Source organism: Halichoerus grypus, chromosome 7 (genome assembly GCF_964656455.1).
Source record: "Halichoerus grypus chromosome 7, mHalGry1.hap1.1, whole genome shotgun sequence".
Taxonomy (NCBI): Eukaryota; Metazoa; Chordata; class Mammalia; order Carnivora; family Phocidae; genus Halichoerus; species Halichoerus grypus.
Window position 1 is genome coordinate 135,747,447 of NC_135718.1, and position 15,036 is coordinate 135,762,482.

Here is a 15,036-nt window from a genome sequence, read left to right on the forward strand (position 1 = left end):
AGAAACAGAAAAAAAAGTTTCCTGTTTCATGATAATGAATGAACTTGAATTGATGGTAGGCTCTGGGATGAAAAGGGAAGGAAAAGGGCCAGTAGAAAAGAAGATTATTTTAATTGGTTTGATGTTGAGTGTGTGGTCCTACTTCCATATTGCGAAGGGTCTGAACCAGCCCAAGAGCCAGGCTACCTGCCTTCTGGATGTTGAGAAAGCAGTGGTATGATGAGTGGCAGTCAGCAGCTTACTTTATACTGAAAGCAGCCTGTGCAGAGTAAATTAAAAAAAAAAAAAGAAAAAAGGCCTCTTGTCAATGACTGCTTCATTTTTTTGGTCCTATAATGCAAGAAGAATTCTTAAAATTTAGAAGGGACAAACATCAAGAAAATGTTCTTTTCTATAACTTTTAATAATTTAAAATTAGTTAGGATCAGGGCACCTGGTTGGCTCTGTCAGAAGTGCGTGGGACTCTTGATCTCAGGGTGGCAAGTGAGTTTGAGCCCCACGTTGGGTGTAGCAATTATTTAATAAATAAAAGTTTTAAAAAAAATTAGATAGCATCTCACTCTCTCTCTTAAATAAATAAATAAATAAATAAATAAATAAATAAATAAATAAAATCTTAAAAAAAAAAAAAGGGCACCTGGGTGGTTCAGTCAGTTAAGCATCTGCCTTTGGCTTAGGTCATGATCCCGGGGTCCTGGGATCAAGTCCCACATTGGGCTCCCTGCTCAGCGGGAAGCCTGTTTCTCCCTGCTTTGTCCCCTCTCTGGCTGTGGTCTCTCTCTGTCAAATAAATAAATAAAATCTTTAAAAAAGAGGGAGTTCGGGCGCCTGGGTGGCTCAGTTGGTTGAGCGACTGCCTTCGGCTCAGGTCATGATCCTGGAGTCCCTGGATCGAGTCCCGCATCGGGCTCCCTGCTCAGCAGGGAGTCTGCTTCTCTCTCTGACCCTCCCCCCTGTCATGTACTCGCTCTCTCTCATTCTCTCTCTCTCAAATAAATAAATGAAATCTTTAAAAAAAAAAAAAAAAAAAAAAAAGAGGGAGTTCATCAGGGACTCTTGGGTGGCTCAGTGGGTTAAGTGTCTGCCTTCGGCTCAAGTCATGATCCCAGGGTCCTGGGACTGAGTGCCGCATCAGGCTCCTTGCTCAGCAGAGGAGTCTGCTTCTCCTCCTTCTGCTCCTTTTCTCTCTCTCTCTCTCTCAAATAAATAAATAAAGTCTTAAAAAAATAGATAGCATCTAATTTGGTAATACTTTATCTATGTGCCTATATACTAATGCTTAGAGAGACAAGCAGATGTCTTATTTTTGTATTTAATTTAGCTTGAAAGTAAAATGAAGTTAGCTATTTTTTTCTTTTCTTCTTCTTCTTTTAATCCACCGAAGCCCCATGATCTATGCAAAACCACCCCCTGCCCTCCATCTACCCGCCAGCACACATACAAACCCAGACCTCTTTTTCCCTTTGGAAAATAGGTGTGTTAAGTGAACTAGAGATCTAAAGTGTTTTACTATTCAAACAAGAGTGTTTCTCACACAATAAGAGTATCACAAGGCTTTTGAACTAATTTCTTTTGTACTGTAATATCTATAGTTCTTCACTTTTTAAGTCTGATATAGTCACAAAGTAGAGAATGTTAGAAGTTTAATGTAAACAGAGCCAAAGAGATAACAAAAATTTCATAGAATTTTGACAGTTAATTGTTGGATTCATCCTCCCACACACCAACTTGTGTGGCAGTGTTTGACCATGTGAGCTTTGCCATTCACAAGTGTTCTAAGAGACAAAGAGCAGATTTCTCTAGTTCAGATAAGAAAGTTGATCCTGACCCCAAACAGCACATTGCTGAATTCTGTTTAGAGTGAACGGGATTGCAAGTGGCTCTTTGTTGACTAACCACCAAGTGGTTCCCTCTATCTCCTCTATTCTTATCAGTCAAGCAAAATGTTAAGTTGAGAAAGTAGAAGTATGAAATATAGAAGACTAATTGTTCTTTATTTTGTAAAAGATAAGATTTTACTTAAAGTGATAGGTTGCAGACAATCAATATGGAGTAGGGCTGATGGTCTGTCATGTCGAAAGAGCTACGTAAATGCTCTCTCCGTAGCAGAAGAGAGCCCACTGCCCTGGCAGTACTTTCTCTGGGAGCTGTGATTATTCTTCTGCAGCTTTGGAAATGAGAAAAGCTCCAGCTGTGGGAAGTGGTTTCTCTTCCTTTTCCCTATGGGTGGTTCTGAGGGAAGTGCATCTGGAAATCCAGCGTTTAAGACACTCGAGCTGCACACTTCCCCAAATCAGTGTTTCCTCAATGCCTCACATTGTGGATGGGGTGGAGGGAAGGCTATTTTCTATGTCTGTTCTAGGGTTCAGGAAAGGGGTCCAGAAATAAAAATTATTGACAAATTAGAGATGGTAGAAAGGAATGCAAATTTGTTGAGTACTTCATTTGTGTTAAACACCCATCTATTATCATAGTGTCTACTTTTCGGATGAGGACTGGGACTCAGAGAGATTAGGCAACTTGTCCAAGGTTGTAGAGCTTAGCATAAGCAGAATCAGGTTTCAAACCAACACCTGTCAGCTCCCAAAGCCTACCCCCTCTCCACTTCATTATTCTGACCAGCAGGATGCAGAAAGAGCTGAAAAGCAAAGCCTCTACAAATGATAGTCTTTCCTGGTTCAAAAAATCAAGCAAGCAAATGAACAAATCTTATTATGTTGTTTCACTTTGTATAATAGCTTGCTTTGAAAGAGATAAAAAGCAAGGCCTTCCCAGTAAGGCTGCTTCTGCCTTTTGCTTCTTGGAGACATTCTTAGAGTAAAGGGTATCTGGAAAGATTTAAGAGGTCCTGGAATAACAAGGATCACAGGTAGAGCTTTGTTATCCAGGACTAGGAGGTGATTTCCAGTTTGAAAGAATACCTGGGGTGATTACACACACACACACGTGTACTTATAAATCACATGATTATATTATACATAAATTATTTAGTGGTCTTTGGATTTAAAAATACCCTAATAAAAAACTCTGGTTCTAAGTCCAGGATCCCATTCTGGGTATAACTAAATAACTGAATTGATTTTGAAGGTAGTTGAGAGCGGTTCTTCTCAAACTTTGTTGTTCCTAAGAATCACTTGCAAGGTTGTTAAGACACAAATTCTTGGGCTACCTCCCAAGATTCTGGTCCAGGAGGTCTGTAAATGGCATCTGAGGTTTGCATAAACAAGCTCTCACTTGTGCTGATGCTCTGGTCCAGGGACCACACTTGGAATAGGTCTGCCTGGGAAATTGAGCAAGATATCTTTCTGGTATTCAGGCTTTGCCAGCTACAGGCATGAAACTAGAATTCATTCTTTTTCTTTGATAATTTCTTGATTCGATTCACTTCAATTCAGGATATATTTCGGAGCATCTTCTCTGTTTCAAACATGGTACCAAGGACTGTGAATGAAATTTAATCTTAATGACTTTAAAGAAATAGATGCTAAAAGCTCTCATATTATTCTAAGCTGAGGTTTAAAAAAACAAATGATTTATTTTCCCTTTTGTTTTACACAATATTTTTAGGTTTTAAAGTTTTCCAGACTTTTTCTCCTAATTGGATAGTAAACAAGTTGATGCAGAATCAAGAATCCAAAGATTTCTTTAAAAAAAAGGGGGGGGGGGCGCCTGGGTGTTTCAGTCGGTTAAGCGGCTGCCTTTGGCTCAGGTCATGATCTCAGAGTCCCTGCTGAACAGGGAGCCTGCTTTTTCCTCTCCTTCTGCCCCTCCCCCCAACTCGTGATCTCTCTCACTCTGCGTGCTCTCTCTCAAAAAACAAAAAAACAAAAACAAAACAAAACAAAACTTAAAAAAAAAAAAAACAAACCTTTTTTACTATGTTCACTGCTATCACCCTAGTCCCCTGGTCCAAACCACCAAACCATCAATCCTCTCCCATCTGTTGCAATTACAGCTTCCTAACTGGTCTCTCCATGTCAGCATGGACTCTGCAACACACCAGCCACAAAAATACTCCACCATAAACAGATAACTTCACTTTTCTGGTCACAGTCTTCCAACGTTCTCACTTCGCCAAAGGTAAAGGCATCATTAGAAGGACAGGGAAGACCCCGTCCACCTGCGCCCTCCTTTATCTTCCATTATTCTCTCACTCTCTCTTCCAGGCACACTGCTCGCCTTGCTATTTCTCAAACATGCTAGGCATCTTTTCCCCTCAGAACTGCTGCTCATGCTGTTCCTTTTACATGGAATGCTGTTCCTCCAAATAGTTACATGGCTTCCTCATCGCTCAAATCTTAGCTCAAATACCACCTGTTTAGTGAGGCTCTCTCTGGCCACCTAATTTAGAATAATGACCCCCCTGCCCATAATTTCTATCTACTTTCCCTGCCTTATGCTTCTCCTTAGTATTTATCAACATATAGCATATTATATACTTTTACACTTCTTTTTTTTTTTAAGATTTTATTTATTTATTTGACAGAGAGACACAGCGAGAGAGAGAACACAAGCAGGGGGAGTGGGAGAGGGAGAAGCAGGCTCCCGCTGAGCAGGGAGCCTGACGTGGGGCTCGATCCCAGGACCCTGGGATCATGACCTGAGCCGAAGGCAGATGCTTAACGACTGAGCCACCCAGGCGCCCCTACTTTTATACTTCTTATTTATTGCCTGTTTCCATATACTATGTATTTATATACATATATTTTATTGCTAGAACAGATAAGGCAGTCAATAAATATTTAATATATGTTTATGTAATACTTTTCAAAAAAAATTTACATTATTAAGCACAGGACTAGAAGTATTACAGATAGTCATCATGGTTGTCATGTCTCTTTGTCCGAATCCAGACTGAGTTTTCTTACTTCTGGAAGCTTGTCCTCACCTGGCCCATTTCATCTCCCATATATACATTGGGTGCTGAATTTTTCTTATGTATATTGATATTATTTCATGTAATCTTCAAATGTATGAAGAATATAATGTATATATTTGTGTTATTGGAATTTACTCAGTATATGGAATGGCCTCTATTGGATTGAGGATGAAATAGTACTTTAAAAAAATTATAATTTTATCTTTGTTTAGAAACACAAAGGAGAAATCTTAATTAGGGGTAAATTTGATAGAGAGAATCAATAAATATAGTGCCAAACTTTATCCTAATTTTTAAAAGTCATTCGGAGAGGTAAATGTTTATGCCTAAGAATTCAGAGGATGAAACTGACACCTTTTTTAATTCCCGATTTTGTGTAATTGCCATTTCTACATTTCTTCTTCTTCTCCATTCCCTATGTCTTTTCCTTCTCCTTCTACTCCTCCTCTGCTTTCTTCTCTTCATTTTCTTCTTCCTCCTCCACCATTTCCCGGTCTTCTTCCTGCTCCATGTATTCTTAATTTTATTTTATTTTTAAAACAAATACTCATCCTTTCTCCTTAGGAAAAAATTTTCACAATGAATTAAATACTTCTATGGAACTGATATCAAACTCACGGATCTATTTGATGGATGGGCTAACCCTGGGTGGATGGAAGGTATTAACTTTTTCCTGGGCAAAACCAAAACAGAATAGCTGATTACTCATTAATTAAATCATATATATCTAGGCTGCCTTAAGTCTTGTGAGACACAGAAAAATATTAAAACGTGATCTTAGCCTGTGAGGAATTTATAATCTAACTGGGAAATGGATGTTTCTGTGAACTAATTAGTTAGCAATATATGACAGAATGTTGGATATATTGATGGATATAATCAATGTGTTAAACTTTAACTGTATTTGATATTAAAATGACAAGATCAATGATGACTTTCACTTCAGTGAAAGTTCCCTGTTTTATCTAAGTATTGACTTTAATGAGCCTGATCAGGCTGAATTGATCACCAAACTGAAGTTGGTTGTCTAAGAGTAATGTCATACTGTTTGAGTGACCTGAGGGGTCCCCCTAATGGTTAAACAGTTCCCTGGAGCTCAAGTGGGGCTTCTTAACAGAAATAAGAGCTCCTCTGGTCCTGTGTCTGATCTTCCCGGTCCCATCTCCTCCAAGAACCTAGAACAATGACTTTTTAAAGTTTTATAACCAGCAAATCCTGCGTCCTTCATCCTCCTTTTGGGCTTCTGTCTATAAATATATGGAGTGTTGACTCAGGAACAAATATGGACAACTGTTATTTTCCGCAGCCTTGGAGTTCTTTTTCTGTTTCAAAGTCTGGCTGCCAGCTTTTTAAGTGCTCACAGTACTTTTTGTTATGTATTCACACTCTCTGCTTTCTGACCTTTGGGAGATCTCTCTGCCGGCCTGCCGCATCACCAGGCTTCAGCAGCAGTTGCTTGTATCCATTTTCATATTTTTAAATTGTCTATATACAGAACTATCTAGATTTTTAAAAACAAAGTAGAGATCACATTAAGAATTATACAACATGATCTATTTTAGTTGTTATATATGGACAGATAATACTCTATTATGCATTTTCCTAACCAATTATTTTCCCCAAAAAGCATCCCTAAGCATCTGTGTTAAGCAAAATTAAAAATTGAATATGAATATGTAAATGATTTTTAAAAATAGTTGTGGTGTTTTGCTCCAAATAATTTTTCACATATTGATGAGGAGGACAGTAGATTTGTAAGGCAGTTTGTCATGTTAATTAGATTCAGACAACATAGGATGTTTGTATTAAACTGAAAGAAAAGCAAAACTGCCTCTGATATTATAAGACCTATATTTTACAAACATGGATTATTTACAGTCAATATGAAAGAATGAAACTTTGATGAGAAACAAGGATTTGTCTAATGCTTTGATCTTCATGGATCCTAAGGACTAGAGAATGTGTACATTGACCAAACAAACTTGAGTACAAATTATTTGTACCTGAAAATTATCTATCAATATATACATATATTTATAAACATGAGTTATACATCACAACAAAGTATTGGAAATTTTTTAAACAGTGCACAACACATAGTGAATGTGACAGCATCATTCCAAGTTTCTTGCAGTAAAGTGCTATATCTAGTTTTACCTTCCAGCATCAGTGACTTTGGAATATACTCATGAGTCACTCCTTTGTGAGACAGGGACCTAATGAATTTTGGTTACTTTAGTGGTTGGTGTCAGAGACTGGGTAAGTGGGGGGTGGGGAGAGAGGGAGAGAGAGAGATTACATCATATATACAAACCAATTAACCCATTTCCAGCGTTTGGCATTGCAAGCAGAAACAACATTTCTAGAGGCTACGGTTTCCCTACTTATTAGAAATAATTTGATTTTTATTTAATTCACATGAAGAACACATAATCAATGACATTTTCTAGCTATCTATTTAAAAATCAATGATCTTCAAAATGAAATGGTGGTTGTATGACCAGCAGAAAACAGTTGGGTTAATATCAATTTAGCCAAAAGCATTTTGGCCTAAAGTTGAACAAAACAATTAAATAGAAATGATGATGATTAAAAAACTGAGGTTGTGGTATTGATAACTTTGGTGCCCAATGGGTAGGTTTGCAACATTTTGAGTATTTTTCTTACATTTTATTTTTCTTGTAAATTTTTAAATTTTATTTAATAGTTTTGTTTTATAAGGATAGTTAATATTTTGATTATCATTTTTATATTATTATACTCTCTGCCAAAAGTAAAGAAAAAATCGAAATATGCCAAACTGATAGGTTAGATTCTTAACAATCTATTAACAATTTATCAACTAGATTAAAAAAATTTTTTAAAGTTTATCAATAATGTTTATACAAAAAGTGTCACAAAACTTTCTATAATGAACTAACATTAAAAATATTTGAAGCAAGGGGTGTCTGGTTGGCTCAGTAGGTTAAGCATCTGCCTTTGGCTCAGGTCATGATCCCCGGGTCCTGGAATTGAGCCCTGAGTCAGGCTCCCTGCTCAGTAGGAAGTCTACTTCTCTCTCTCTCTCCCTCTGCTCCTCCTCCCTGCTCGTTCTCTCTCTCTTAATAAATAAATAAAATCTTAAAGAAAAATTCTGAAACACAAACATTTGGGGATAACTTTTTCACCAAACTATTCTTATAATCAAATGTAAATTAATCAACTTGCTTTTGGTAAATTTTTAATCTAATAAATTTCTATCAGACATTTTTTAAAAATCAAATAATATCATTGCATTATTAACAAGAATTAGCCTTTTTTGGGGTAATTAGTCATTTATGGTAACAATTCTTAATTAAATGTGAATATGTTAATTTATTATGTATAAATTATTTGTTAAAGACTTAATATGAAGATTATTGTAATTCTCCTCTAAAACATTAATTCATTTTTTAAAAGTACCTTATCATCAAGTGATTAAGATTGATTCATTTGTCCTGAAGAATTTCTCACATTCTGGATATGGCTGCTTATATTTACTTATTCCTCTTTACCCATATTTCCTGTAAATTGGCAATTTACATATTTGATTAGATTCAGGTTCAACTTTTGGAAAAAAATACTTCATAAATGTTGCTATAAATATACCATCTTCCATCACATCAGGAGCATATATTAGGTTGTCTCATCTGTAGTGATATTAGGATTGATGAGTGGGTTAATGTGTTGCCAGTCTTATAAAGTTTCCCCATCAAACTTTGACACAATGATTTTAGTCACTAGTTATGGTGGTGGATGGCCTAGATAGATCTATAATTTCATTACAGGCTGCCATTGGTGATTTGCTAAATCTATAATCCCTTCTGCATTTATTAGCTAGAATTCTTTGATAAAGAAAATTCTCACACTCATCAATAATTGGTCACTATTGTAGGTTGATTTCCTTGGGAGGGAAACACTGAGATGGAAATTGATGTGCAGGGCATTTATTAGGCATTGCTCTTGGAAACAATATCTTTGGAAGGGAATTTAAAATTTCCAGGTCCAACAAGCTAGATATCCATCCCGACCCTATGTGTGACAATCACATTCTCTCCCATACAAAAAACTGACGTTGGTGGAGTAGAGCTGTGTTGGTTGGGATTTTAATCTTTGGAATTTTGGCTACTTTTATGGGCCTTGTTTTCAGCTTCCTTTGCCTGTCTTCCCACTGCAGAAGATGAGACATGCCTCTATCTATTTATCATCTATCTATCTATCATCAATCAATGACCTATCAATCATCTATCACCAGGGAGGCTTTATGGCTGTTACATTTAGCTTTTAAATGCAGATTAATCATTCTCAGTTTTTATCTTTTTTTCTAGAGTGTCACTTGAGCTCACCCACTTCTGTTCCTGGTCATTACTATATCTCCCATGTTTCTCAAATGTCTGACACACGGCACCAGCAAATGTATTTCCTTCCATCGGTACGCCAAACCAGTGAAAGTATTACCAGTTCCACTGCTGCCTTGTGCCAGAGTCTGTGATCCACCTGCCATCAGTGAACGAGTTCTCATGCCAAATGGACAACAAAGTGATTCTGCTCTTTAATCCTATCTTCGTATTTGCTTTCTTAGACCACACAAGGCAATAACTGCTTGCAACAGGCTGGGTCTTTTGGGAAGCAGACTATGTGATGGAGATTAACATCCAGGGCATTTATCAGTGAGAGCACTCAGGAGAATAGAGAGCAAGAGTGAAGAGGGAGAAGCCGACTGCAGTCTCAACAGTGTCTGATGCTATGGAAAGTTTTGGAGCTCTGGTGGCATTTCTGAGTTGTCCCAAGTTGAAGTAACAGGTTTTATACAACAGTTACCCTGGAAACGCGTATAGCATGAAATAAACTATACACAGAAAAAGCAGAAGAGATCATGCATAAAATCAATTTTTTGGGAAACTTAGTAACTATTGAAGGTGACCAATGAGTGTTTACAAAATTTTCTTTTGGTATAATTACTGACTCATATTTTATATATGTATAAGATCACTTTCAGGCCTTTCCAGTCATTTCTATTGATGCTCAAACTGTTTCTTAAATTAGCCAGTGGGAGCTGCTTAATTGCTTCCTCTGGCTCTTTGTTATGACCTCTACAACTTTGATTGCTTTCTCGCTTTTCAGCACAAGATGTTGCAGATTTATATTTGACGGATTTTTCCACTCAGACCTGGAATCAGTTTACTGAGGAGGAAAATAAAGTTCAGAGACCAGAATTGGGGCTCCAAAGGTGGTCATTGCTACTGGTTTGTCACTGCTTCTGGAACTTTTCAGTGGACAGGTATTTATATAATACGCATTTTTAAAAAGATAAATAAATGTAGGTGTCTTCTCTCAGGCTACTATAACAAATGCCATAGACTTGATAGCTTAAGCAACAACAGTTATTTCTCGGAGTTCTGGAGGCTGGGAAGTACAAGGTCCAGGTGCCAGTAGATTTGCTGTTTGGGAAGAGCCTGCTTCCTGCCTTGTAGAGAGCTACTGTCTCACGGTGTCCTCACATGGAAGAGAAAGAGATCATTTCTCCCCTGTCTCTTCTGATGAAGCCTCCACTCTTAGGACCTAATCACCTCTCAAAGGTTCCCCCTCCAATTACCACCACACCGGGGATTAGGGCTTCAACATATGAATTTTGGGGGGAAACATTTAGTCCATTACAATGAAAATATAAACTTTTTTAGAAAAAGAAAAATATGAATCCATAATGATATTTCCATTTCAAATGTATGATTGCTATATATTACTTTACTTGGCTTTATACTTTTCTTCTCATATTAAAAATCTTGGTTACATGATATGTACATAATTACTTATTTGATTTATCCTATACCATAAACATACAATGACTTCAAAAGAATAAGGTTATCATTAACAATATGAATGCAGCTTATGATTTATTTGTGGTAATTTTTATCCCTAGGATATATCTCACTCGTGACGGACAGTAAAAGTATTGCATTTTAAAGTCACTTGAAATAATTCTTCTCTGTGTGTTTAAGTAAAAAATTTGATGTGCAATTAGATTCTTTTTTTTTTTTTCAAATGCTTAGCTTTTTATTTCGGAAATAATTATATTTTTTTATTACATAAGACATTTCCAAGGTTCCAGTGTAAATATATATAGAGAGAGACATCCCGTTTCTATTCTTGTTTCTTTCCCCATAGTATCATTTTTAATTACTTTGTTTTGTCTTTCCATCGTGTCAAAACATAAGTAAATTTATATTTGTATTCCTTATCTGAAAGCACTTCTTTAAAATTGAAAATTAGAAGGACTTTCAAACATAGTCATATAGTTAGTTGCATGGCCTGGTCCTATAGTTACACAGCTGTATCAGATGGAAGCTTATTTCATCTTGTACTAGTGTCGACTCTGAGAATAGAACTTCTAATCAGAGTAAGCAAAGATTGTAAACCTTCAAGGAAACATATGTGGGATATTACAATAAAAATATAATATCAATTCATATTCATGGAGTGCTTTTCAGTTTATATGGTAATTTCACTATGAATTTATTTATTTATTTATTTATTGAAGTATAATTAATATAAGGTGTTATATTTGATTAGAATATAATGATTCAACACTTGCATACTCTACCATACAACAATTCTTTTTTTTAAATATATTTTTTAAAGATTTTATTTATTTGTGTGTGAGAGAGAGAGAGAGCACAAGCAGAGGGAGTGGCAGGCAGAGGGATATGGAGCTCGATTCCAGGACCCTGGGATCATGACCTGAGCCGAAGGCAGATGCTTGGCCAACTGAGCCACTAAGGGCCCCAATAACCTTATGTTTTTATCTCTATTTTACACATTGGAAACTGAGGCATGGGGACAAAGTCCTTTGCCTAAGGCCTTGTTGAGTTCACACGGGTAATTACTGACAGGTAAGAGAATTCAGGTTGTCTGCCTCCAACTCTGCATTATAATGACATTGACTCTCGAATTACTTGCAAATATGCTTGTGTTTTAATCTATGTCTTCTGTAGTCATCATAAGTTACTCCAATTAACTTTTAAAAGTAGGAAATCCTCTATTCCCTTTTTGTAGATTCACAATTCAAAATAACATCAAGTAAAGTCTCTGAAAAGTCCTGTATTTTTGAAATCTGTTTCATGTTGCATTTCTTAACGTTTCCTGATTTTACAAGAACATCTCCCACCCTCAATGAGCCTGAAAAGGTGTTAAAGCTGTAAGACTTGTTACTGTTAAAAGTGTGGGTTAATCCACTTAATGGCAGGTTCAATCAGCGGTTGTTTTCTTGACATAAACCATGTTCCAGGATTATATTTGACTTTGATAAACATCTATGGCTTGTCAGAGCCGAATTTTGAAGATCATTTGTGTTATAGTTTGATTCAGTCAATCTTTTAGCAACTTGACGATAATGGTGATAATTAAAAAAATAAACATTTATTGGTAATATTTTTCTCTTAAGAAAATTCACCCATATTTAGTTACACACAAACAAGAGAATCTGCAGTAGCCAGCAGTGTTTCTGTATGTTCCTAGCAACAAGAAACCATGACAGTGCAAGGCCTAAAACCAGAGCCTTCTGCATTTTCTCATCTGTGATTATGTACGTTGATGCTAGACATTAATGAGCCTGAAGACATAAAGAAGAAGTATTTACCATTGGAAAATATGCTCTACACTAAAACAGAGGTAAGCCCAAAGGCAAACAGAGTATAATATGTGGAGCTATAAAGCTTTGAGTTTTCTGGAATTTTTCTGTACAAAGTAATAAAAAATAAATACTACAATTACTTGAGATAGCAGATACGATGTTCTGTTTGTCTCCATTTTTTATTTTTATTATGATTATTTCAAGTCAACTGACCTATTTCTTTTAAAAAATAGGAAATACTATTTTGAAGAAAGAGGAGGAATTGGATTTTTTTTCTGATAAGCTCTGTGGGAAATAAAATCCAGATGTGGAGAATTCAAGGTCCATGCTTGCTGTTGTCAATGGAGTAGCGATCTAGCAGGATTACAAGGTATATGATTGCAAGAAGATTAGTATTAATAGGGGAGCCTGGGTAGCTCAGTCAGTTAAGCACCTGACTCTTGATTTTGGCTCAGGTCATGATCTCAGGGTCGTGGGATTGAGCCCCATGGTGGGCTCTGTGCCCTGGCATGGAGCCTGCTTAAGATTTTCTCTCCCTCTCCTCCTGCCCCTCCCCACCCCGCTCTCTCTCTCTCAAAAAAAAAAAAAAAAAAAGATTAGTATTAATATAAGAGGAGCTATAAAGTAATTCATTATGATGAAGCACTGAGTGGATTTTAGAAAGCTATAGGTATTTTGAATATATATATATGTATATGTATATATCTGAAGGCTGGAGAAGTATAGAAAATTTTTGTGGTGATGATATTTGAACAATGAACAAATAAAAACCTTGGGTAGTTGGAAAAGAATAGAGAAAGCTTTCCATAAAGGAAGACTGTTAGCAGAGGCCAGGAGAAAATAACCCCTGGGTGGTTTAGGAGATGAGTAATAGCAGAGCTTGACTGTAGGGCACAAAAGTACAATGGGAGAAACTGATATCAATTGTTGATGCACTGAAAAGGACACAAGTGAATCTGTATAGCACTCGTGTTCAGAATATTTAAACTGAATCTAATCATTTGAAAAATCCAAATTGTAGAACATTCTGGAAAACAACTTGTTTGGCTCTTAAAAAAATGTCAACGTCATGAACAACAAAAGTGGCTTGGGGAACTATCTCAGATTAAAGAGACATGACAACTTCAACGTGAGATCCTTGGTTGTAACCTAGAGAGGAAAAATAAATAACAAATGAGCAGCAAAGGACATTATTGATAATTGGGAAAATTTGGAACTAGACTGTATATTAGATAATGGCATTATTTTGGTGTTAGAGTTCCTGAGTGAAGTAATTGTACTGTTATATAGCAGAAGGTCGTTGTTCTTAGCAGATATTCACTAAAGGGTTTAGGGATGAAATGTTATGATATCTGCAAGTAATTCTCAAATGGTTCAGCACCCCCCCAATATTACAAGAGAAACAAATATAGCAAAAAGTTAACATTGAGGAATCCAGACAAAGGGCATATGAGTGTTTCTTTTACTGTTTTTACTTTTCTGTTGATTCAAAAATTTTCAAAATAAAAACAAGGAAAGTAAAATTTGTTAACATTTGGATGTTCACAATTTTTTGTTTTACAACTTCTTTTATTTACTTGATACACATTGAATGACTGTTGTAAATGCCTCATGATTTTATCATTTTGAGTTTGCAGTGATCATTTTTGTGGAAGTATTTGCTTTATAATTATTATCAAGAAATTTATTAATGTAGTGTGATCTCATTATAGAAAATAACTGCTATGGATAACTATGTGCTAATATTTTTTAAAGATTTATTTATTTATTTTTGAGAGAGAGAGAGAGAGTAGGGGCAGAGGGAAAGGGATAGCGAGAAGGAGAGAATCTAACAGACTCCCCGCTGAGTGCAGAGCCCAACACAGGGCTTGATCTCAAGACCCTGAGATCATAAGCCAAACTCAAGAGTTGGATGCTCAACTGACTGAGCCACCCAGGTGGCCCAATATTTTTTTTCCTTGAGTGATAGTCTCACGTAGCACAAGTGGTCTTTTAAAATGGTTCTAACCTTTACCACCATTATAAAATATTTTCTTGTGAATATTTCACTTTTGTTTTTTAAGCGTTCATGAAATAGTGTAGATTAATTTGTTATGAAATACATAATTTAATACCAATTTATTATATAGATTTTCTTTGATTTACCATGAGGTTACATCTCAATAAACCCACTGTAAGTTGAAAATGCATTTAATATACCTAACCTACCAAATATCATAGCTTAGCTTAACCTACCTTAAACATGCTCAGACACTTCCATTTTTCTATAGTTGGGCAAAGCCAACTAACACAAAAACTATTTTATAATAAAGTGTTGAATATCTCATGAAATTGATTGGATCCTGTACTGAAAGTGAAAAACAAATGGTTTTAAGTGTATTGGTTGTTGACCCTTGTAATTGTGTAGCTGACTGGGGGGTGGGGCTTGCTGCTTACACAATTACTATAGCTGACTGGGGGGTAGCTGACTGACGTGTAGCCCCCCCATTGTGAGAGAGTATCTACTGCA

At 36.2% G+C, this 15,036-nt stretch overlaps 1 long non-coding RNA gene across 1 annotated transcript in view; it reads left to right on the forward strand.

Moving 5' to 3' along the window:
* Positions 1-12,555, forward strand: part of LOC118544378 (uncharacterized) — a 113,640-nt gene extending 101,085 nt beyond the window's left edge. Inside the window, exons 6-7 of the long non-coding RNA XR_013449516.1 lie at positions 9,226-10,178; positions 12,413-12,555. This is a non-coding gene — a long non-coding RNA (uncharacterized LOC118544378). The remainder of the gene's footprint in view (positions 1-9,225; positions 10,179-12,412) is intronic.
* The last annotated feature ends 2,481 nt before the right edge of the window (positions 12,556-15,036 follow it).